Source organism: Colias eurytheme, chromosome 12 (assembly GCF_061535395.1).
Source record: "Colias eurytheme isolate Ceu_HAF_F1 chromosome 12, ilColEury1 Martin Lab GWU primary, whole genome shotgun sequence".
Lineage (NCBI taxonomy): Eukaryota > Metazoa > Arthropoda > Insecta > Lepidoptera > Pieridae > Colias > Colias eurytheme.
In genome coordinates, this window is record NC_142991.1 from 5,790,865 (window position 1) to 5,818,481 (window position 27,617).

The window sequence follows — 27,617 nt, forward strand, 5'->3', positions numbered from 1 at the left end:
CAAAACTAAATAAACCTGTACAATTGTCAACACTTCCACCAACAAGTGTAGCAGCCCGTCAACATATCAATCTCATTATATTATAAATGCGAAAGTAACTCTGTCTGTCTGTCTGTTACTCAATCACGCCTAAACTACTGAACCAATTTACATGAAATTTGGTATGGAGATATTTTGATACCCGAAAAAGGACATAGGCTACTTTTTATTGCGAAATATGTACCACGGGCGAAGCCGGGGCGGCCCGCTAGTGAAAAATAAAGATATATCTAAAATATATTTCCTTTACTGTCTTTTTATTTTAAAATATAACTAAAATAGATAATCCAGAATTAATAATATACTATAGTTGAATAATTAAATATAATAATTAAGAATAAGTACAGAAATAATGGGCATTGCTTAATAATTATAATTTTTTTAATTATAACCGTAACTCACGCTTGACCCTGCATTAGCTCATATATGACTGTACGCTGCGCACTCTTCGCGCTCTACCGCAAAAACGGTTGATCGTATAAAAAAAAAGTTTAGACAAAAGTTGTAGAGAATTTTATACTCTCCAACTTTCATAATAGGTGAAAATATCATTTAAGCAATAGGAACCGAGATATTCGCGAAAAATCGTTTTTTGGGACCTTTGACATTCAATATCTTAAGACGCGGACACGATAGCATTTGTGACTTTTGAGACAATATTTAGGGTAACAAAACAAAGGTTTTTACCAATTTCCAGCTTATTATCTTTCATTCCGAGGTTGACCCCTTTTTTTACCTAATTTCACTGGGCTAAGTTGACACCTTAGAAGAAGCAGCGAAGATGTTTGAAAACATAAAAGCTATAGATAAAACTAAAGGAGTCAATACTACAAAAAGAATCAAGACATTCAAAAATATACTGATCACCATAAGATCAATACTCATGTTGAGCCAAGATTTAGAATCAAAGGGAATCAAGTTCTTATTCACGCGAAGACTCAATCAAGACCCTCTTGAGAACTTTTTCGGAACTGTCAGGCAACAGGGTGGAAACTGTAAAAACCCTACACCAATACAATTCATGAGAGCATTTTCTAGACATTTTTTGAGACACCGAAACCATCGGAATGTCACTCCAGAAAACCTTCTGCAGTAGCGCTCAACGGTGATGTTGATTACCGTTTTGACTTGCCGGATAAAAACGCGTTAACATACGTAGCAGGATATTTACTACACAAATGTGGTAAAAAACATAACTGCGACTACTTTAATGCTCAATTAAAAGATTCACCTAATATGGATGATACCAAACTGTATATCCATTTTAAGGCGTATAACAAAAATTCTTCTTTTTACGGAGGGTTGAAAGTCCCATCGGAGTCATTTAATCAGTACGTCGAAGAATTGGAAAAAACATTTTTACTTAATTTTGACAAAGTTTTGATGAACCGGCCGGGAAGTACTTTGCTGAATGAGTTACAAAAAATTAATTTCATTCCGCCTTGCCCTTGCTTTCCAAAAGATTATTTATTAAAATTATTCATAAGATTCAGAATTTTTACAACAGTTAAATTGAATAACCGTAAGTTCAGCGATGGTAAAAAAAACATTGAACATTTCATAAAATTAAAGCACATATAATTTTTATCTGTATTGGTCTTGTGGCCGCAGATTCACCCGAATGAACCCTCTACCCGTGAACCCGTAAATCTCAGCCATATAGTCAGCAGCCCCCGAGCCACGCAGTAACAAAGAAACTCACAAACCTACCAGGCTACTTTTTATCCAGGAGACACATATAGCGGGTCCACGCGGGTGAAACCGAATGAAACAACTACTATCAATAAGATTTCATTTTTTTTATTGTATAATATAACAAATATAATTAACAATAAAAAATTAAGTGTTTCAGCAACTCTGTGTTTAATTTACGCGCTCGGTACAACCCTAAAGTTTTCGTTTGATGACGCAATCACGCGGCGTGCGCGGGAAACTCGCTTCTCGGTGCGTGTTCGTAGAGTACATTTCTTACTGCAGCCGAGTTGAGGCGCATTTTGTAGGTAAATATAGCGTAGGTATTTAAGTTTTTGTATGGGAGTGATGTATCTGTTACGAAGTAACTATTCTCTAATCTGTGCCTCAAGCCTCCCCAGTAGAGCGCGACAGGGACAACTGGAGAAAATACCTAGAAAAATTACGCAAATTCGACGTTCCGTAGTTCCCTGTTTCCTCCCCCAATACTGGACCGATTTAATTACTTTTTTCATAATTTAGTAGAGAAAAATATAGGCTATGTTCCTACGTTTTGCTTTTTTATATAATGTTCAAAAATTAGTTTTATGGAAGACGGAACATAACGGAAAATCTGTCCTATTTCTTACGATCCTCTTTTTTAATAACTAAGATATGACAAAAAGGAAAACGTAGGAACATGGCTAAAGTTTTCATAGATTAATAGAAAAAAATATATTGCTCTAGTGGCACAATCCAGGGAGGAAACAAGGGACTACGTTTGTATGGAAAAACGGCTCTTTTGTTTGCTCTTAAGCAATAAGTAATAACTATAAGTAGCTCACGCCTAGTAACATATTATAAACAGCGATAAATAAACATGCACCGTGCAATAAGTGTCAATTTCTTACAGCTGATAAACCGGAATAAATATTTTACATTCTCTATAGTCTATACATGCATTTATGTTATTGTGGAGTTATGAACATAATATTATAATTCATTGTAATTAGGGCTGAAAAATTACTCAAGGGAATTTTCAACATTGATAAAGTATTTTATGATTCAAGAAAAAATGTAGAACTCTAAAATATGATTACGTTTTATTTTTATCTATAATTTTGTGAAACATTTTGTAAGTATTAGTTATGTTTAGTAGATCGTATTTTGTAACAGCCCTAATAGTTACTAATGTCTAAAGAAATTTTATAGCTAACGCAGCTTAGTGACAACAATCATTGCACTTGCAGTAAAATATTATTTTACATACTTACATATCAACAACGTTCATGGTCGTTCATGCAGTTTTAGATTTTAAAGACACGTGTAAGTCGTGTTAATAAATAGTTAAACGTGGAAATGTAAACTAGATTTAAGCGGAATGAAACAAAATTTATGTTTTGACTTCACATTAATATATGCAGGGATTGCAATTTTTTCTTGATGACAAATAATTAATCTTCACTGACGATTATACATATAAATATTCATTAAAAAAGAATACATTTTGTTGGTCAAAAAAAGTATATGTACCTATACATATAAGTACGTACATAAAACTGTAAGAAGATATACAGTTACATATTATGTCAGTATATTTACAGACTTTAGATTGCTAGAAATAGGTATCAATTAATTAATATTGTTAAACAGGATATTCAAGCAAGAACCAAGTCAAGTGCAAGTGCAACACGCATTTTTAGTACTATGGTCTATGTTCACAGTTGAACGCATTCAATATAAAGCCATCATCAATAAATGAAAATTTATTGCAGTTTTTTATGCCAATATTTTCCGTTCGTTCCATGGAACGTAATTTATTTTAAAAGATACAAATAATGTAAAAATATTTAAGGGAAACGAATAAGGTACCGACTTAACTCTTTTAACATAGATGTACTTCCTATTTTAGTATAAAATATTATTTTGGATAAAAGAAAACACTTCACAAACAAAATGAGAATAAAACCAATTATTATGGTTGTTAAAAATAAGCAACAGATTATTATTTTTATACGAGAAAAAGATTGCAAAAATATTATTGTACCGGATTTTAACTCAAAGCCGTACCTAAAATAAAAGCACGTGTCATGTCAATAAAATGGAGTCGCCAAGTAAAGGTTATAAGAATATGGTCGCAAATAATAATATACATATAATGGCCTTGTGAGGGTCATTTAACTCGACGCTGAAGATATTGCTACCCACCTGCTGTAGGTACTCTGTCTTCGATCAATAATTAATAACGGTCATCATGGAAGATAGAATGGCCTTAAACTCTTTTTTTGGACTTTACATTATATGAGTTATAATTATAAAGTTTTCTCAGCTTCATTAAAAAACTGTTTTATCATTCATTCTGTTATTAAGCATAAATAACTTTTTTTATATTTATTTATTAATTATAACATTTGTAACAATGATGACCATATGTGAAGATAATTTCAGTATATTTATCATAAACGATGTCTCAAGACCGTATCACGTGTAAAAAGTAAAAACTGAAAAGGATCGAAGCAAGACGGTGAATGTACGAGGGCAAGTTAATAGCACATTTCATACCAACCAGAGAATTATACGTATAAGATTGTATGCACTGTTTTTTGAAATAGCTAATATTTTCTTTTAATATAACCCCCAAATTGTTTTAACAGAATTTACCTACGCAATGTAGGGTGAACTCGTGATTCTAAATTTATCAAGGTCTCCTTCGAAATATTAGATTTTATTTATTTACCTACTCACTATCCCAATTTATCGATTATCAAGGATTTTTACGGAAGTCATATCAAATTCTATTACATATAATAATTATAATACCATGTCATCGAAACCGAGTTGCAAGGGCTTCGATAATCCTTCCGGTTCACTTAAGTACTGCAGATGTGGCATCGTTTTTGAGCTCCAAATATTCATGTCACATTGTTGGTTGACAAATTATATCAACATAACACGTACTTAAAGCTAAAAATGCAATTTCCTAAATGCAGTCACCTATTATAGACTGGGGTAGATTAAAAAAAATAATAATAAAAAGTGCAAAAAAATCGCGGTCGGATGAAACCCATTAGAAAAGGAGGGGAATATGATGAAAATAAAAGGAAAAATAAATTACGGTCAATCCGAGTTCGGGAAGTGGGAGGGGGGAGCTTTTAAGAGGAAAAAATGGTTTCTCTCGATTTCCGACAAAACTACAAGTCCTACGGAAGAAAGTTCAATGGTAAAGTTGTAGGTAATAAAAAGATCTACAACTTTTATATTTACAATTTTTTCACATAACCTCAAAATTTAGGTGAAAAATTCAAAAAACCAAGTTTTTGGTTTTTTATTTTTATCTACTTCAAAATTTATTTTTTTTTCTACGAAATTTGGTGGAAAATTACTTTATTATGTCCCAAATACACTGTAATTTATTTGATTGAAAATATTTATTTTTTCGCCTTATTTTGAATTAATACCAAAAAAACAACCTAATTTTCAATCGAAAAGTCACCCGTCAAAATATCAGCTTTTTTCAAAAACTTGGGGAGACTTCCCGAACTCGGATTGACCGTAATTTATTTTTCCTTTTATTTTCATCATATTCCCCTCCTTTTCTAATGGGTTTCATCCGACTGCGATTTTTTTTTGTTTCAAAAATTATCTACTCTAGTCTATTAAGGTATTAAGTTATTAACCTATTATAAAAAACCTCAAGATTTTTTTCGTGTATAATAATTTAATTATAGACGTAACGTAACGTGCTTGTATAATTACAAATTCGGGCTAATGATCTGGTTAAAAATGTTAATACTTAGTTTTAACCTAAAATATAAATTTTTGTGTACGCGCGCGTAAAGGATGTATAAATAAAACTGATTTGTTATTATAATATTATACCTATATCATAACAATTATAACAGAAATAGAGAACGCTAATAAGCTGTCAGACATAAATCTTGCGTTAAATAGACGAACAACGTGGAAAATGTTATATATTTAGACACATTAAAGTGATTCTATTTAAAGCGTGTCTTTTAAAAATATCTAGAGAGTCGTAACTCGTAATAATTGTAGTCAGCACACAGCAGAGATGCCGCGCCGCGCTGCCACAGGCACGCAAAATTTACCCGGTATTCCGGCAAGAGGAATGTCTTGTACTTACGAACATTTATTCGCTTCCCGCGCGTCTAGACGTCGAGTTTAGATTTTGCTAAATAAAGTCTTAGTGCCGACTCTTAGGATCCGAATTTCAGCCTAAGAAGCCAAATATTGTATGTACTCATATAAAAACGGCCTCGCCGTCCTCGAAAAGTGCATTGATCTCGGGGTGCGTCCTTCTATGGCACAAAAATCGTTGCACGTGATATAGACGTCCCTTTCACATAAGAGAATAGGATAGCAGTGTGAAAGGGATAACATAAACTTAACGTAGCAGGCAGGATGCGCGTACCGTGCTTCGGCCAATACACCCAGGCGGGCGCAATGAACGGCGGCCATTAACATAAGAGTACCACGCTACTTTTGGCGCCAATATTATAGATCAGTTTATTTTGATTTATTATTCTATCTAGGTCAATTAGAAAGTTTAATTTTAAATGATACACAAAGATTACTAAAATTATACGTTGATTTTTTTTTGAGCAATATACGAACGTATAATTTAAATTTATTATGTTTGAGTTTGTTTTATGAGACAGTGTTGATTAATTAATTCGATTACTCACAAAATAACGCAATAAAACCTTATTCTCATGAAATCACATATTTTAGTAGGGTAAAGAATACGCGCAAAATCTCAATAAAATGGCGGCAACCACGTGGTTCTTACACATGCCCTACGTAGTGCGCGCAACGTGCTATGAGTTGTAAACGAAAAACGCGCATATTTATTCATTCTGATAATATAGTAAAATATTTTGAACAATAGTTTATAAATAATTCTAAAATATTTAATTTTTAAATAAACATAAACATACACGGTGTGGATTATTATGTAGCAAAGCATTGACTTGAAGCAGGTTTTAAAAATTGTTGGTAGTCCTCGAACTGAGGTACCTGGTATATATAAACCTTGATGTGTGAGTGCAAATTCCACGAAGGCTAAACCTTTTGCTGATGCGTTCAACTCTCTGCGACCGGATTGCCCGTGACGCCATTGACCGTTTCATTTGAAATTATAATAATCGAGACTTATTTTTCTTATAATATTTGTGTCAGTCAAAGGTATACAATATAATGTCGTTAAGTTCTTTTTAACTACATTTAAAGTTTTAATGTACCCACATAAAGAATTTATTTAAGCTGAAATTGTTTATTTCAAGGCATATCCCCAAAAGGCGAGACAAAACGTGAAAAAAGCAACAACGTGCCGTGTCTGGCCACTGAACTCTACGTCGGTCAACAAAAAGCATTTGATTGAAACTGTTCCAGCAAATCACTGTTTTAACTTTTAATGTTATAAATAATTAATTAAAGGCTTTGTGAAAATTGTGGATAACCGCCATGTTAACATTATAGAAATAAAATGCAACAATTATAATAACAATTACAAAAGTGATAGTTATAGTGATAGTTATATCTGTGAAGTATAGAGAACTTCTAAAAAATTTTGCTGTCTATACGACATATTTCCCGGAAAATTATTTGTCTTAGCTGAAGATCACCAGAGATTGAATAACACTGTAATTAAAAATCTTTAAAATTATTGTAAGCTGTATTTAAAATGAAGATATTCTGACCTCGTGCATTAAATAGGTTTAGAATAAAGACCCAGTGTAGTGTGTGATTCAAGTGTAGGGAATGCATGTCAGACGGCGCGCGCCGACGCGGACGCGGTCGTTCGCCATTGCATATATGCCGTTGCATCGTTCGCAAAGCTACATTCCAGACATTCCATTATTTGCCCGTCTGGTTACCGCATTAAAACTTTGAAAATTTGTATTGTAGACTTAAGCTTGTGTTAAAATGTTAAACAAATGCCGCATTTTACCTGCTCATTCAAAACATTGAGATGATTCAGAAAAACGGCATTCATAACATGGGGTTGTTTGTTAGGGATCCATTCTTTCACTGACACGTGTTTATTTTTTACATTTGAAAGTTATTAAAATCCCCAATAATTATATTTCGTATTCTTAATTTAAAATAATATCGTTCGGTGAAAAATACCATGCTAGATGGTCCTTTAGGTACACAACTAAAGGCGAAATCTTTAAAATAAGGAGTACTAAATAATGTTTTCCTTGTAAAGTAAAAAAAATAAAAAAAAAGACGGGTTGCACTCCGGGAGTGCCGGCAGAAGTGAAAACTTGATTATTAACGTTCAGCATGTTTGATATTTTGGAATGGTATCCGTCTTACGCATGGAATATAAGGGCTAAAAAAAAAAGTCCGTCTTACGCTTTTTCGATCAGGTCACGTGTCCTAACGCGAGTTTAAGATTTTATACCCAACGCCGCTAAAGAAGTTTTCACTTCAAAAACAAAACGCGATCTGTTATATTATAGTCCTAAAGGCTAAATAAAGTACAAGTAGTGTAGCATTCGCACATTAGTGCGGTTTGTATGTGGGTTTTTTGTCCTATAAATGGCCGAGTCCAAGGACATAGGACCGCGCCGTGAGCACTCATGCGCCATTACGCTCAGGTTGAGGACCCAGTCATTCACCTCATCTTGTGCGTTCCCATGTACCTGCGCCGCAAACATATAATTATTGATTTCGTTTATTATTGATTGAAATATTTTATGTGATCGTTTATAAACAGTATAGATATTTTGTTTATAATAATAATATCTACACATGCATAATTTCCTGACAATATAACTTTTTAACTATGAAATCATTCACTCGGTCAAATGTTAATCGCAGTGACATTGTTGCGAGTAACGCATCATACGCATTTCTCAAGCGTTACACGTGTAAACAGTGAATAAATATTAAATGGCTTATAAATATAATCTATACTAATATTATAAAGCTGAAGAGTTTGTTTGTTTGTTTGTTTGTTTATTTGTTTGTTTGTTTGTTTGTTTGTTTGAACGCGCTAATCTCGGGAACTACTGGTCCGATTTGAAAAATTCTTTCGGTGTTAGATAGCCCATTTATCGAGGAAGGTTATAGGCTATGTATCATCACGCTACGTCCAACAGGGGTGGAGCCACGGGGGTGAAACCGCGCGGAGCAGCTAGTGTACATATATTTATATTAACTTATTAGTATTGAATACTATTATAATTTTTGAAACATGCACGCATAAGCTATAATTGTAATCTGTGCAATACACACATTAGACTGTAATTGTTAGGTTGCATCTCCTAAGTCACGATGTAGGAAACCATAAAGAGCCTCATGTAATGTGGGTGGTCCGGTGACTCATGAGGCAACGCAGGCGTGCGCGCCAATCTCAGCGCATTGTCCTCACCCAAATAAAGATACAGACAAAATCTTTTGGTAAGATAGCATTGAGAATTACATCGATTCACTTAGGTACTTGTTGCTATTAACGAATTGTCGTAACCTAATAAAATATCGCACAGAATATTTTCGTGCTACATATTATATTGTATTTCTCTCATATTCTTTTGTAATAAATTAAATAACAATAAAGCAAGAGGTGACGCAAAACAGACGCACATAATATATCAAGTGAAATTCTTTTAAAGGACAAGGTGACTTTGGATTTCTACCATTTGCATTACAAAGGTGTAGTTAGTGTAGTAAATTTAATGCAAATACATATTACGGATTCGTTTATTTAAGACATAATTGTTGTTAATTAAGCGAAAATATTGTTGTTATTATTCATTTGTCATTATTCATTGCGTATTAAAACGGAACATTAATATTAAAATTTCGACAGCTGATAATTTATAGAAACATACCGAATATTACTAGCTATTATCTAGATTCTTGCTGTACCGAATATTCGGTACAGCTAGATACCTATATTTTTCATTAAGTTATTATCTTTTTGCCAACCTACTTTAATTGAAAATAAAGATTCAGTGACTAAAAAAAAAAGGACCGAAGCACTTTTCTTTTGAATTTTTTTAAATGACAATGATACCTTAGAGGCTTTAGTTTTTTTACTTTCTTTTATTTCGTAGCATAAATGCAAAAATGTGATAACAGTTGTGAAAATAATATAAAACATTAAAACAAAAGTTACTGAACAAATAAATACAAATGATAACTGCGTTAAAAACAACCGACTTCAAACTTGCACTTGCAACATTTACAAATACCTACAGGCAAAAATGCTCATAAAATAAAAACTACTGGGCCTATCCGAATAAAATTTTTATGGGACCAATCCGACACCATCCCGCATCGAACAGAAAAAGAATCACGTAAATCGGTTCAGAAAACTCGGAGTAATCGGTGTACATACATAAAAAAAAACATACCGGCCGAATTGAAAACCTCCTCCTTTTTTTTGAAGTCGGTTTAAAATCAGTTAACAATCAATTAACAAATCAATTAACAATCAGTCGGTCAAAATACTTACCACATTACACTGTACTTCACTGTCATCGACCACTGTGGTCGATGTTCACTGTACACTCAAATCATTATAATACACGGGTCTTAACAGTAAAAACTTTGCCGAACATTAGGTAATTTAGCCGAATATTCGGTAAAGCTGCCGAATATGCCGAATACCGAATATAAAACGAATATTCGGCCCATCTCAAATAATTCAAACTTTAATAATCATCTGATACTGTAAGCATCCATTTCGAGCACCAAAATAAAGTAACAATAACGGCCAAAAAACGGCTCTGAAAGTTTTGTATTAATAACATAAAAAACCGCGCTTACGCATAATCTTGAAAAGCCCACATACTTACATATATAACAAACTAAAACCTATTTAGTATTTCTCTACCTACCAAATTAGTGAACTCTGAAGAATTTTCAGAGGTTTTTTACAATCCCCACATAATATTATAACAGACAATGCACCGGAATCCAGAGCAGCGTTCATAAAAACAATGAGCATTTTATTCAAATACGAAACTGTCATCTGAAGTCTGAACCTTTTCAGCGAAAACTTCTAATTATTATGTCTAGACAGTGAATACAAGCACCGAGGTTATTGTAACACGATCGCTTAAATGCTTTTAATCTTGTTTGAGGTTTGTAAATTAGAGAGTTCGCTCGAACTCTGAGGGTAATAAACGATGTGATCAAATGTGTAAGTATTTATTATGGAAAAATTTTGCTTTCAAGATGATACCAATGCCCTGGGCTATTGACTTATCTGTAGTCTTATGCTTCACTACATAGTATAAAACAAAGTCGCTTTCCCTGTCCCTATGTCCCTATGTCCCTTTGTACGCTTAAATCTTTGAAACTACGCAACGGATTTTGATGCGGTTTTTTTTAATAGATAGAGTGATTCAAGAGGAAGGTTTATATGTATAATAACATCCATTAAATAGCGGAGAAGTACTGTTATTTTTGAGGTTTCTAATGTGATGTCGTAAAAAATTACATTATTTCCGCTTCCTTTGCAAACGCAGGCTGAACCCTACGAGTTTTATCAAAATAATGTACTAAGTATTATACACATTGAAAAGGTCTACAGAAAAGTCCGCGATGGTATATGTCTATCTCTTATGGATAACCCACAATAACTTTTTTTTTGTCATTTACTTTTTACGACAAATAATGGCTAATTTTCGATGCGATTTTAACCAATACAGCATTAATCCTTAACCAATTAAATACCTTGAATACAATGTTCATTTAATATAGATCTATATGGCCCTTTACACCGTATGATTTAAGTGAATATTTTCGAAGATATTACAGATTTAAAAATTGCGGCACGTAGCGTTTGCGGCGGTACCGGCAGGCCGCCTGGCTATCTATTTTATACCCGTGCGAAGCCGGGGCGGGTCGCTAGTTTATGTATAAAACACTTAACTTTAAAAATTGAATAAACCTTTATAATTTGTATAACATTTATAAAACCATAACCTGCATGCTGTGCATGATGATATTTAAAGAATACCGATTGGATATCACAGTCCAAGATCGTTGCCGGCTCCGCTAAATACATATTTGAATTTGCCCTTGTCTGCGTCGCGTACGCCAGACATAATACCAGCGCGAGCGCGGTCGAACCGAGACGGATCACCTGCCGGCAACACAAACGAAAATTATATCAACAAGTAGGTATCTTGAACATGGGATATCTTTGATACATAATATAATAAAATTAATCAACCGGAACGTGAATTATACAAGTTTTCGAATATCAAGTTGTTGATGAGCATGAGGTTGGACGTTTAAAGATATGCAAATTCAACTTTTTGAAAATTTTAATGTTTACCTTACATAATATTTTATGAAATATCAATGAAAAAAAAAACATGTTTTTAATTATGATCAGTTTCTTAAATTTCAACCGACTAATTATTATTTATTTAATCTCATGTTTTTAAAACTGATAATAATCAATTGTTGGAATTTATCATTTATAGGTTTTTAATGTTTACCTAGAAGCGTAATATTAAGCGTAATGACGCCAATCGATCATTGTATGACGAATATCACTCTAATTGTACGCAAATTCAATTTCATTACATTGTTGTGTTAATACGAAATGTATTAAAATAATAATATCAAACTATATTTAAAGTAGCAACCTGCCAGTAATAAATGCTCATATATCCATACTTATAATATTATAAATGCGAAAGTAACTGTCTGTCTGTCTGTTACTCAATCACGTCTTAACTACTGAACCAATTTGCATGAAATTTGGTATAGAGATATTTTGATACCCGAGAAAGTACATAGGATAGGTTTTATCCCGGAAATCCCACGGGAACGGGAAATGCGGGTTTTCTTTGAAAACGCGGGCGAAGCCGCGGGCAGAAAGCTAGTATTTTATAAGATAACTTATTTATTTATAAATTTAACCTTTAACAAAGAGCGTTCTGACTTCTGGCAAATCCTTTGGTAAACACTGTTTTCACTGCATAGTAATTAGTACCTATACCACTTTCATATGTGGAGATAATATTATCTATTAAGTATCAATGTTTCTTTCATTTATGTAATTTTCCGATGTAGATATTTCAAATGATGAGTTATTAATTTTCCGACTGGAATAGATAATCTTATTCGAAAATTAAATGACAGCAAACACGGTCGTCCCAACATCCGCACAACAAACAAAAACGCGAAGTAGACTATTTTTTGCGTTACATTATTTGGTCCAGACTCCAGACGGTATTGAATTTCTACAAAGAGTTTATAAATGTGTGATTTATTTAGAAGAACCAGAAAGTCGAGCATACAAGTAGAGGTCGCGGCGTCTTGTCGCCTCGCCGTCTGCTTACCTTGGGTCACTACGCAGAGTACATCCGGCCACGTCTTTAGTCATTTAAATATCTACTATGCATTTGTTTACACATACAACTGGTGAAAAGTGGGAGAACGTAGACGCAGTCATTACTTTCACTCGGCATTTACATCGATATAAGGCCGAACTGGTTCTCAATAGCTCACAGCATGGGAAAATACATTGTTTGTTTCTATAATCCCCCACCTAAATTTACGACCGCGTGTCTATTTAATTTACTTTAATAACTCAATAACTTTACCGCCCTATTTGCTGCCATATACGGGTTTATTGAAATCTACAAATATTAATTGAGGCCCACATTGTATCCAATTTGTCTCCTTTCCAAACCATTTTGGTATTCGTTTTGTCACTACATAGTATAAAACAAAGTCGCTTTCTCTGTCCCTATGTCCATTTGTATGCTTAAATCTTTGAAACTGCGCAACGGTTTTAGTATATAATTTATTATGTATTAGACAAAGCGGGCAAAGCCGCGGGCGGTTAGCTAGTATTGAGTAAACGCGAGTTTTCTAGAGAGTAATCGACAAAATTTATGGGTGTTTTACGACATAGTTGTACTACAAAATAGTAAACGTGAAGCACGTGTAAGCCGATATGAGTAAAAGCGATGCAAGTACATAATATTGGTACCTATGTGAGCTAACACGTAAGCCATATAATATTAGAAACGGTTTCTAAAGCAACGCTTCTGGCCTTCTCATCTTATATAACACTGCATTTATGTATTTCATTATTTCAAAATAGTCCTTATTATACTTACCTATAATTTGTAACGATATAACGAAAATGCACTTTGCACTTTCATACAGACTACATCTATACTTCCATATTATAAAGCTGAAGAGTTTGTTTGAACGCGCTAATCTCAAGAACTACTGGTCCGATTTGAAAAATTCGGTGTTTGATAGCCCATTTATCGAGGAAGGTTATAGACTATATATCATCACGCTAAGACCAACAAACGCGGGTGAAACCGCGGAGCGCAGCTAGTCCCTAATATGTTTAAATGTTTATCGTTCATTTTTTGCTGTAGGTATAAGAAATCCCATTTTTATTGACTACTAGCGGTCCGCCCCGGCTTCGCCCGTGGTACATATTTACGTTTTCTCTACATAAAAACCATCCTCGTACTTCAAGGAATATAATAAAAAAAGAATTATCGAAATCGGTTCAGCCGTTCTCGAGTTATGCGCTTACCAACACATTTTGCGATTCATTTTTATATATAAAGAAGATAAAACATACCGCGATTAATTTTGATAAAACAGGTAGGTATAAGGTATAGGTACTTTTTATATTTGAAGAATATAAAATACGACGTGCAATGTCTCATATAAACTAGTCGATTATAGTGTGCATAAGCATAGATTAGTTGACAAATTAGTTGAATAGGCAATATAAAACAGGCAAAAACGAGTTGAATGGTTCAATAAAAAATAAAGCTTAGCAGTAGTATATAATGACGCAATAAGTTATAAAAAGTGCTCGTGGCTCGTGGAGTGCTTGCACGTGGAGTACGATGCACTGGATCTAACATTTATAGTTTCTTATCGTTGACGAGAAACAATATTTGTGAGCACGAAAAACCAATAAAATTTTCCATTGTCACCGTGAACTCGAATGAAAACAAGCACGAGGACGCAGCCATTCAGTTGCACGTGGAAATTCTGCGTTTTATAAATGTTTACAGTAAAATTTACTGCCTCAGGAAATTAAAAGCCCTAATTTCATGGCTGCACTATTGATTATACAACATTATGCAACCGATACTACACGTTGTTTATTTTTATACTTACCTAGAGTTTTCTTACCTGGCTAGTACTACCATTTTAAAGGAGGTTTAGTACAAACATAACACATCATAATCATGCAATTAATTACTCAATAATATTGTTTGTAAGTTACAATTAAAGATTTCTAGTTTGTATAAGATTCACTAGTTCAAAATATGAATACGAGCACAATAACATGACCTACTCGTATCACGGAAGGAAACACAATTAGAAGGTAGGAAAAGGAAGTGACAAGAGCGACGGACTACTAAGAATCGTTAAAAAATAGAGCGTAGTTTATGAAAGTAATTTATAATTGTAACTACAGTGGGACTTTGTGTGCTTCGTGGAAAGTAAAACAGATCATCAGGGCGCGCCGTCTACGAGGCTCGATTGTATTTCATTCATAATAATTACACACCTTGCTGTTTCAATTACACTTAAAAATTAAAATAATCTAAAAATACAAAATATAATTATTTTTAAACGATGCTCTTGGTAGACTCATGAGGTCGAAAATTTTCCAAAGGTACTTATAATATGTATATTTGAATGGAATAATACTTTTTCAAGTAACTCTGCCAATAATTAAGTATGTAGTCGTATAGAACTGATTAATGAAGAGTGACAAAATATGATTCTTGCCAATTCTGTTATCATTCATGTCTCATCAGATCACAGATGAGGTAATCGTTGTAGATTGTATGTACATACAAGGTACAAGTACAACGCTAACACATATTAAGCCAATATACATGGTTTATCTACATCTATATTGAGTAACGTTATCGAAAAATACGTGTAGAATAAAAGTTTTTTCCAATTTGAATTTACTCTTTCATACATACCCACGCGACGTGATTACGTGACACAGAATGAAAGACCTATCAAACATTAAAATTGTAAATTGATTACAATCTTTATCACAATCTGATGTTTTCTTAACAATTCAAATGCGAATAATTTATTGCATAAGTTATCTAAACCTACGCCTACAAATTCAAGCTTTATTGGTTATTAATTGAAACTCCAATAATAACTCAACATTGAAAACATTAAATCAATCGAATGTATGAATTGGGTTGATTTATGTCCATACACCAGCGAGATATATTGGAAACGTGCCACGATTATTGCACGCCTCATAAGCGAAGCGTTGAGGTGGGTACTACTGTCACTTCGCGCAAAACATCTGATTTTTCAAACTTAAAATGTCTTTATGTATCATACATTGCACTTGTAAGATAATACATACACACACATATTAAGAAAAAACACTATTTTTAACGTTCATGATATTTTTGATGTCATTTTTGTTATTTAAACTAGTTAAAAAACAGTTTAAAAAAGTTCTGTCTTGGACGTCCGTGTGTCTGTATGTGCGGATCCTTTTTCTTGTTAACACGATAGCGACCGAAATACTTTACTAATCGAGTCTTTTTTTTTCTCTTACGCTTGAGTATGCTCAGGAATAGAACCCTTTCATTTTTCAGGGTCTGATTCGATGTGGTTTAATTGTTATTAAATAAACAAAAATAATAATTAATAAATATTTATTAAAAAAAAATTATGAGGCGTGCACTTTTGGATTTTCCAAATTATTTGTATTTACAACGCATTAGATTAACAAAGCGGACATATTGACAAAAGCAATTACAACTTCACACGAATTGAAATCGCGTATTGCGAGACAAATGCCGTCTCAGTCTGATGGTGTGGAATGTAAATCAAGAGTAAAGACATCGTCTAAGAGTCGGCGCGGTCTATTGTTGGATGCACTAATGTGTCGGTGTGTCGGCGATGCACGGCCGGATCATGTTGCGGCTAAAAGTGGACACGACGCGGACGCCGGATCACCGGCCCGTGCCTACATTCACAATACAAACAAACACGACTCTCCAGTTGCAGTACTATAACGGATAGCCATTGTTCCAACGACTGATATCTACCGTTTAATATCTTACGAAAGGCAATTGCGTTCTATGTTTTACAAAACATAAGGAAGCGAAACCCCGCGCACGTCAATTAAACTTTAGACGAAAGTTGAAAGACTTCACTGGAAGTACATACAATTAAAATTTATTAGACAATAAACGAAAGGAATAACAACAAACTCTCATTTACAGAAAAAAATGTCCATTGTTTATAATGGAAAGTTTTGATAATACGGCTATTGTAAAGTTGGCAACCTTTATGATTTTTAAATTTGCGTACATAATAGGAAGTAGGTGGCATTTAAAATTGTAAGGACGTCATAATTTTCACTCAGAAAATTGTTTACCATAAGAAAACGAACAAAATATTAAGATAAAGGTCAGGAGACAGGAATGATATAAAATGTCCCAGTTATTATTGGAACTCATAATCTTGAAATGCTCGTCTGTTTAAAGCATTAATTGTAGACACTTATGAAAAATCATGATCTTGAACAGAAGAATAAAAAATCATGACTATAATACCCAGGTCGCTATAATAGAACCGTCTAGACATTGGAACATAAATTCACACATCATTAATCACAAAAGCGCAAGCTTAAATTTCCTGGTAAGGAGGGTTGTTCTGTTTAGTGATTAATAACAAAGCTCTCGTCTGTTTTAAAAATAACATTTTAAAAGTGACTATAAAATAGTTTTCAGCGTCAATTTATCTGAATATTCTAAACTACAATTCACCATTTATCTACATTCAAAGATGCAGTTGTAGACGTGAGAGTTAATTTTCAAGTTTTATTAATTGTAGCTAGAATACATTTAATATCTACAAGACTTCCTATGTAGATATTAAAATGGTTGACAACCGCTGCATAGCCACTCATTTCTGTGCTTAAAATAATATTTTTGTTATTAATAGAGCTTCTATTTAAACAGTTTAATTTTCGACTAGGTCGGTTTGCAATCGAATAATGAGATGGTGGTAATGTTTACCGTTGCTCGGCCAAACGAATGAATCACGTGTGGCGTGGGCGCAATAACACCAACGACCAAATCGGTCCTGTCTTACAGTACCAGCACGTTCCCATTTTAACTTGACGAACCTATAAATAATATATCATTGAGACGAAAGCAGCTGACGTCTCGTAACCCGAAAAATCGTCAAAATAACGCCTACCGTCCCTGTTTAATTACTCGTAATATTAAATATACGATATATGTAGGTTGTATGTTTCGATCGTTGATCATCGAGACAGGATAATTTTTTAGCTGAAAAACCTTTAATTATCAATGGTATAACGTTTATTTCTCCACGAAGAATATCAAAAATTATAATGACACCACCCTTAGCCAATCTTAAATTTCATTGAGTATTTTACTTTAAACATAAAATTACATCATTGATACACGGCATTAGCGTCACCTAGTGAGGTAGTTGGCTCTGGTATGTGGCATTATAATGGAGTTGAGTTAAATATAGAGTGCATTTTATGTGTGTTTATAGCGGGTCTGCCCTCGTGATCGCAGCCGGTCGCCGGCGCCGAGCCAAATCGGAGTGCTGCAGTGCGGCCGCGGCGTCGGCGAGGCCGCGTCATACATCCATCACATCTCTCATCATTTGCTATGAATAGAACACGGGCCTAGTGTTTCATTCCTTGAATTCCGCTCGCCGTAAACAATGCCGTCATAAACGGAGCTAAAAATTGAGATGCGCGGAGTAGGTCGCTCTCGTTTTTGTACGATTACAACACAGTTGCAATGTAAGACCCGATAACCTTTTATCGCAAGGCCGTGTTTATAAACATTAATCCCTGTGATTAGAGTAGGTGCATACATACAGATTTTAAGTAAAGGTCATCTATTTTAAACGATTTTCTTTATGTGTGCGATTTATTGCGCTTTATTGAAACGAAATAATTCGTAATTTAAATTATTTTTTCTAGCCATATAAAAATATCGAAAGAAAGAAAAGAAAAAAATATTCGAAAGTTATACGAAACAAGAATCGACCATTATTTATAAGAAAACGGTCTTAAATATTAATTTGTAATTTCAAAATCGTAACCTTTCATTAAATTCATAAGGACGTTTCTACCTATGAAAAAAAAGAACAATCATTATGAAAATTTTAAATTTTAGTTAATTACTACCTAATAATACTAGGTACATCTTCTTTTAAAAGATAGAAATAGCAGATATCAACTTAGTACCTAATACCTATATATTTATTATGATGAAAAGTAGGGCTGGTTTTATAAAAAGGATTTTGTATAAGTATTGTTTTAAACAATAAATGTGCAATATTATAAACTATACTAACTTTGTTTACACGAACTACATAATATTATAAAAATGGGGCAGCACTGTCGACAGAAGCATGTGACACAAAAAAACATGTTCCTATTTATCATAATTAAACATGTGATATCAGTAAGCATCGTTTGAAAGAATAAAATATGAGTTAATACGAAGTTCAAATGCAACACATACTTGTTGCACAGGCAAATGGGTAAAAACAAATTAATAGTATTAAAGTTAATTCTAATTACACGTCAGCATTCATAAAAACTTTTGACCGTATACTGCCCTTGAATACGATAATTCCAACCTATCTGTAGTGTATTTGCATTGTGCATTATCTGTGGATCATAATATATGTATGTGGGTATGTATTTGTAAAATAAATGTCAGTCTTGATTCTATCCGGTGTACGTTATTTATTCCCTATGATTCCTTAATTCAATCTTATAAATATGTATAACATAATTGGCGACGAGGATGGCGAACGACGTTCCTACAACCAAATGAACATTAAAGAATTTAACAGTGCAGCTTGTAAGTGGAGTAGGTACATACGTGAGCCAGTTGGAATCGTGGTTCGAGATACATAATGCAAGTACACTACGCTATCATACAATTTGTCATATGTATCCAAAAAACATGTAAGCGTCATATGCGAGTCACCCGGCGCGGCGCAGGTGGCGACGCATACAACGACATACAACAGATGAGTGTCGCGTGCTAACTACATTATAATATGTACATACTACATATCCGCCCCGCATGATGTGCGCTCCTCTCTCGACTGTAAACAAGGGGCATCGTTCAGACACTCCGAGAATATTCCGTTGGACTCTGCCACGGCACGCATCGATCTATCTATGTATCGAGTGCACCGGAAATACCCCACTGCGTTTGCATGTATCGACCATATGTTTACGGAACTTAAAACAGACCAGGCGCCAACAGCATGAGTAAATAATTCCCGGACACTTACGAGGAAAACAAATGCTCTTTTGGCTTTCGTAAATACATTGGTACCACAGAAATATATCTCGATATATTTCTGTGATTGGTACCTAAAGTTATTTGTTATTTTGTGACCTCAGTATGGTTTGGCTGGTGTCAAAAACCTGCGGCGGTCAGTCACCGACATGGTTACTTTGACCAAGGCTAACACAAATATTATTTGAATCTTAAAACTTAAGTATTAGTTATGTCATCTTAGCTCTTGCTTGGTATTAAAAAAATTTGGCAGTTTAAACAATAGAAAATCAGAAACTCTTTAAAGTTTTAAGTTTCTTACCTACCTCATAGACCTGGATAAGCTTAAAATAGTGAAGAATGAAATAAGTCACATTCGTCATAAGACAACAGCAGATCGCACTTTTACATTGTGCGCATTCATAATTTCGAAAACAAAGCAGAACTTGTACCTGGCTGTTAATGGCACCCACCGTGTATAATGTATCTTGTCTTAAAGGAGCTTAGCGTCACTGTTTTTCTCGTACTAAATGAACGTCATAAAGCTTTTACGAAGAAATCGTATAACTGTTTTCGATTCGCTGTGAAATTGTGATAAAGTTTTGACACAAAGATGTTTTTGACTTTCTGTTAAATCACGGGAGGCGATTAAATAACAACGTGATTTTTTTTTTGTTTTCAGTGCATAATAACAAGAATGACATGTAGCATTTGAAATCAATTGAAATATTTCCTTGAATAAGAAAATTATATGATTAATCTAAGTGTCAACAACTAAATCTATTCACCCTAATCTAATTACACATCATAATACATAACAAATATACCATTATTGTTTACGATTCTGTGAAGGCATATTATTATCATTGGTCGTTATCACACGAAAACAGATGCCGACGTAGGTAATATAATTCATAAGTAATGTTTTGCGTTTTAAAGAAGTAAACAAAAATATTGTGAAATTGCCGCTCAGTGCACCATAAAAATATACAAAAAGTGGCACAAAAGGCCAGGATGTTTTTAAATTAAAGCAATAATAAGGGTTATAAACAAGTTACAATAACAAGAGAATTAACTGCAACGATAACATGTTGTATCGTTCTGAAAATAACAGGTAATTACGTGACTGTCACACTGGAACATTTCATTGATGAGCATTGCAATTTTTTAAATATTTCATAAGTAAAAAAAATAACTATCATTTTACTTATAATCCCTCTATCATAATATAAAGGCCTCTCTTATTTCGCCTTCCACTGGTTTAATAAACAACTTGTTTTATTCATAAATATGCTAAATGGAGAGGCCTCTTAAAAATTGTGGAGCTTTAAATATTTAGTCTAGAAATGATGCTATTTATATTTTTATACGACAAATAACAATGGAAAGAAAGTGTTTTGATGGATTGTCCTATTGACGGTATAATTAAAATACGATACATATGTAAATATACATTAATACACAACAGTTTATTTCCACTGCTTCGACTGACGGCGCCCGCTCTAAGGCGCGGGACATATACAAGCGGCGCGGCGCGCATCGGGCGCACCGCGGGCGCGCCAGCCGGTGCGCCGCGGGCGCGCCAGCGGGCGCGCCAGCCGGCGCGCCTCGGGCGCGCTGCCGGCGCGCCTCGGGCGCGCTGCCGGCGCGCATCGGGCGCGCTGTTGGCGTCCGAAAATGATATTTATATAGAGTGGTTAAATGCATTTTCTTCATGCATAATTTAGTGAAATTATGTTTTTTGTGCTAAAAGAGATTTGAAAGTAACGTTAATTTGAAAGTAACGATTTTGTTTTGATAATTCCTTGTAAGTAAATAGCGAGGATAACCCCACGATTGCAAATATATCTTTGTTGGAAATGTTGGAATTTACTTGGAAAATTTTATAGTACTTTTAAAGTAATTTTAAAGTAGTACTGGTGTAATGATGGAAGAAAAGAAGGTTAAAATAACACAAAATTTATATTGTACTAGCGGTCCGCCCCGGCTTCGCCCGTGGTACATATTTCGCAATAAAAGGTAGCCTATGTTCTTTCTCAGGGTCTAAAGATTATCTGTGCCAAATTTCATCAAAATCGGTCCAGTACCTAGTTTATGCGTGAAAACCATACATACATACATACATACATACATACAAACCTTTCCTCTTTATAATATTAGTATATAGGCCAGTAGAAATCGACACTAAAAAACCCTAAATTCGCAAAGCACGATGTAGATTTGAATTTTTGGTATGTTGTTTGGATCAGTTAGGGTGATGTAAATCCCAATTTGCAACTTCGAAAAAGTTGTGCTCGCTGCGCACCACGTGATAAACTGCGAAAATTTTGGACTTTTTTCACTTTTTGCTCTAAAAGTCATAAACTATGCGTTTCCGACAAGTATGATTCAGTACATAAATTAAGGTTATTAAATTTGCAACAATTTAAGCCTAACCGCAGCTCTCTAAACCTTATAACGACTAAACTGTGGCCATTCGAAGATGGTTCATTTTTCCCGAAATATTGAAATTTTTAGTTTTGCTCCCGTTTGAAGCAAAATATTGGCAAAAACCGCTCGTTCTATGAGAAGTTCGTATAATAAAGTTGTAGTGAATTTAATTTTCTTTCATAAGAGCATAGAACAAAGTCTGTGGGACAAATAGTTCACTCACAATATCTGAAAAACAAAAAGAAGGTAGAAATAGATTTTTAAAGAATTGAAACTGAGGGCATATAAAATCATAAAAAGGATAATACTTTTTCATTTGCAGGATAGGTAATTAACAAAATTACAAAGATAATTAAATTTGCAACAATTTAAGCCGCTAACCTAACCGCAGCTCTCTAAACCTTATAACAACTAAGCTGTGGCCTTTCAAAGATAGTCAGTTTTTCCCGAAATTTTCAAATTTTTAGTTTTGCTCCCGTTTGAACCAAAATATTGGCAAAACCGCCCGTTCTATGAGAAGGTCATAAAATAAAGTTGTAGAAAATTTAATTTTGTTAATTACCTATCCTGCAAATGAAAAATTATTATCCTTTTTATGATTTTATATGCCCTCAGTTTCAATTCTTTAAAAATCTATTTCTACCTTCTTTTTGTTTTTCAGATATTGTGAGTGAACTATTTGTCTCACAGACTTTGTTCTATGCTCTAATGAAAGAAAATTAAATGCACTACAACTTTATTATACGACTTTCTCATAGAACGAGCGGTTTTTGCCAATATTTTGGTTCAAACGGGAGCAAAACTAAAAATTTGAAATTTTCGGGAAAAACTGACTATCTTTGAAAGGCCACAGCTTAGTTGTTATAAGGTTTAGAGAGCTGCGGTTTGGCTTAAATTGTTGCAAATTTAATTAGCTTTGTAATTTTGTTAATTACTTATACTGCAAATGAAAAAGTATTATCCTTTTTATGATTTTATATGCCCTCAGTTTCAATTCTTTAAAAATCTATTTCTACCTTCTTTTTGTTTTTCAGATATTGTGAGTGAACTATTTGTCTCACAGACTTTGTTCTATGCTCTAATGAAAGAAAATTAAATGCACTACAACTTTATTATACGACCTTCTCATAGAACGAGCGGTTTTTGCCAATATTTTGCTTCAAACGGGAGCAAAACTAAAAATTTCAATATTTCGGGAAAAATGAACCATCTTCGAATGGCCACAGTTTAGTCGCTATAAGATTTAGAGAGCTTTAATTAGGCTTAAATTGTTGCAAATTTAATAACCTTAATTTATGTACTGAATGATACTTGTCGGAAACGCATAGTTTATGACTTTTAGAGCAAAAAGTGAAAAATGTCCAAAATTTTCGCATTTTATTATTTGCGTATAATCTTTTTTCCTACTTTCCCAAATTTTGTAATTTTGTTAATTACCTATCCTGCAAATGAAAAAGTATTATTCTTTTTATGATTTTATATGCTCTCAGTTTCAATTCTTTAAAAATCTTTTTCTACCTTCTTTTTGTTTTTCAGATATTGTGTGTGAACTATTTGTCTCACAGACTTTGTTCTATGCTCTTATGAAAAAAAATTAAATGCACTACAACTTTATTATACGAACTTCTCATAGAACGAGCGGTTTTTGCCAATATTTTGCTTCAAACGGGAGCAAAACTAAAAATTTCAATATTTCGGGAAAAATGAACCATCTTCGAATGGCCACAGTTTAGTCGTTATAAGGTTTAGAGAGCTGCGGTTAGGCTTAAATTGTTGCAAATTTAATAACCTTAATTTATGTACTGAATCATACTTGTCGGAAACGCATAGTTTATGACTTTTAGAGCAAAAAGTGAAAAAAGTCCAAAATTTTCGCAGTTTATCACGTGGTGCGCAGCGAGCACAACTTTTTCGAAGTTGCAAATTGGGATTTACATCACCCTAACTGATCCAAACAACATACCAAAAATTCAAATCTACATCGTGGTTTGCGAATTTAATGTTAATTTCCACTGGCCTAATAGATAAAATATGGTTTTCAAACACAGGTTTACATTTAAACCATATAAATCTTATCATTAAAATCTCAGTTCAAAAGTATTTACAGTACTGATCATTCCACAATATTATTACAATTACAAATAAATAAAAAACACAATCAAAATCAGGATTATCTTTATTTCTGACATTGTAAATACATGGGAACTTTCATTATGCTCTTCTTCATTTTCACTTTCCCTACTGCCATCACCTGTGTAAATCATTTCATCGATTAATTCAATTCACCTTTAAAAACAAAACGAAGAAGGGTATGTAATAGCAGCTCTATATAATTCCACACAGAGAGAACACATTTTTGACTGACAGGCTACCGTCTCCTACCACCCGATTTGTTTTTGATTGTGTATGACCGTGAATTGACCTCTATTTGGATGCGATGGGGGAAGCGCGCCTGCGGTACGCCTGCGGTACGCCCGCGGCGCAACCGTGGCGTGCCGCCTCGTCGCCTTTCCAAAATTCTTTCATACAAAATGTATAAGAAGGACGTGGTGCAAAACAGATTCAAGAGGTGCGCTTATGGCACGCCCGCGCCCGCGCCGCTTGTGTTTGACCCGCGCCTAAGACGTAAATAGGTTCAATGACCCCGACCTTGGGGGCGCCGCGCCGACGCAAACCGTATTGTCTTCGTTTGCTTATTATTAATTACGTCATAATATATGTAGTTGTTAATTACAAACATTCAATGTAACAGAACACTTGTGAATGTGACGCTTATCTTATCGTGAAAATATTCATTGGTTAAACAACGACACAAAATAACCACAAACTATACGAACTTGGGGTTATTCCACATAAAAACAATCTTATTATATCAGTTAGGTAACTAATGTTACTTTAACATTGAGCCGTCATTCTATCTGAATTTTCCATGAATGAGAAATGTTACAAATATCATAACACAAACGCCGTACAAAATAGCAACGAGAATAATTATTAGAGTCAACATTTACTTCAAAACACCAATGACGTCTATTAACTTGGCTTAAATATTTATTTTTACCCTAAGCAAATTACATACAAATAACAGAATTAAAAATTTAAATATTGATTTCCTATACTATGCGGTTAGCCGCTAGAGATTGCCGAAGCTTCGTAGCTCTATTACAATAGTCGTGAGAAAATTTTAACTACACTGACACTCGTTCCCACGAAAGATCAATGTTTTGTAGAAATCTTACAAGAACGGTGACATCATATTACTCATCAAATAATATCTCATAAGAAAACTAACGCATATCGAAGCCTCGTAGGTAGAGTTAGTGAGGCGTTATAAATTGGAAATAAGTAGATGGTATTTAGGTATTGTATTAAATAAAACCGGCCAAGTGCGAGTCGGACTCGCGCACCGAGGGTTCCGTACAAACCTGCAAGGTTTACAAAGTACAATTTATGGTTTTCGTAATTTTTCCTTTATCTATGCTATAAGACGTTGCTTCGTACCAAATTTCAAGATTCTGAGTTCACGGGAAGCACCCTGTAGGTTTTGATTCCCTTGCAAGTGTCGAAAATTTGCGGCATAAACGGCTGTATCTTTTGATTGCGTTGGCTTAGAAGTTTGATATTTTCACAGGTTCAAGGGACAGTAGACCTGAGTAATTGATATAAATTTCAGCTTCATACCTCCACGCGTTCCTGAGAAAAAGGGTCTTGACAGACGGACGGACGGACGGACGGACAGACGGACAACAAAGTGATCCTATAAGGGTTCCGTTTTTTCCTTTTGAGGTACGGAACCCTAAAAATGGTTTGATAAGATAAAGACAAGCTTTGTGTTGTATTTCTGCTTATCAAAACATCAATTTTAAAACGGGGTTATGACTTATGAGAAATTGAGAAACAAGCGGTGCAATTTAAATCGATAATTTATCTAGTTTCTAGTGTTTTGAATATCTAATATTTACCTATTTATGTGTTCAAACTAAGTGTCCAAATATTTGAGACCTGCCTGTTTTTTTTTTGAAAAATTTTTTTTACGCTAGTCAAAAATGTGCCAAGTGCCAACCATAAAGCTAACGCTTTTGCAGTCTCTACAATGTGACTGTCAAAACGATAATTTTGTATGGAGTGTCCGGGGTGTGACGTAAGTATAACGGATATTGAAAATAATGAAAATGATAAATTTATTTGAATTTTTAGTAATTCTCGTTACCTTATTTAACGTTAATTTCAATATGCACTTTTGTGATCGTCCTATTCTAAATAAAATGCATTGAGCAATTATTATGTTAAAATGTGCTTAAAACTTAAAAAAAAGATTTCAAATACTAAGAAGTAGGTACATTATAATAACCCTGTTCGAGAAGTAGATAGGTTTCATCCGCCATTGGATATAATACCAATTATGAGACCAAAAATTAATAAGACCATACCGAGGAAAAAGTTCCAATTTCATAAGGCAAATTACGACGCAACAATGAGATGCTTAAGAATATAAACTGGAATAAAGAGCTTTGTCCTACGGAAGACGTGTAGATGTCAAGGTGGATAAATTTTATGATATAATTCATAGTATAAATAAAAAATGTTTCCGTGAAGTAAAGAGTCGTGGAAGTAAATATCCCCCTTCGTATTCGTTTAGACTTATAAAATTACTGAATAAAAAGCATAACTTACATAAAATAATAAATAAATACAATAACCCTTTGGATATAACTGAATTTAAATATTTGCGAAAAGAATCAATGTTATTAACAAAAGAATGCTACACTAATTACTTAAAAAATATTGAAAACTCTATAAAGATTCTCTCTCTCTAATCTAAATAACTCTCCTAAATATGTCTGGAGACATGTTAAAAACTTGAGGAAGGAAAATCTTTCTTATCCTTCCACCCTAAGTTCCACCCTGTCACTTGGTAATGAGTCTAGTAACCCAAAGATATAATAAGACCTATTTGGCAAGTATTTCTCCTCTGTCTTCAATCCTACACAACACATGGACTACAAATCTATGGTTTTATCTAATGCATCCAACGTAACTTCTGTGCTCAGTACATTCTCAATATCGGGTCATACAATAAAGAAAAGCACAACTGGCCCTGGACCCGAGCAAAGGGCCAGGACCAGACAAGGTCCCGCCCATATTTCT

The 27,617-nt window shown here is 34.0% G+C and overlaps 1 protein-coding gene across 1 annotated transcript in view; it reads right to left on the bottom strand.

Annotated features, from left to right (window-relative positions):
• Positions 1 to 27,617, bottom strand: part of Pdk1 (Phosphoinositide-dependent kinase 1) — a 62,092-nt gene that overhangs the window by 11,234 nt on the left and 23,241 nt on the right. The window lies entirely within an intron of this gene.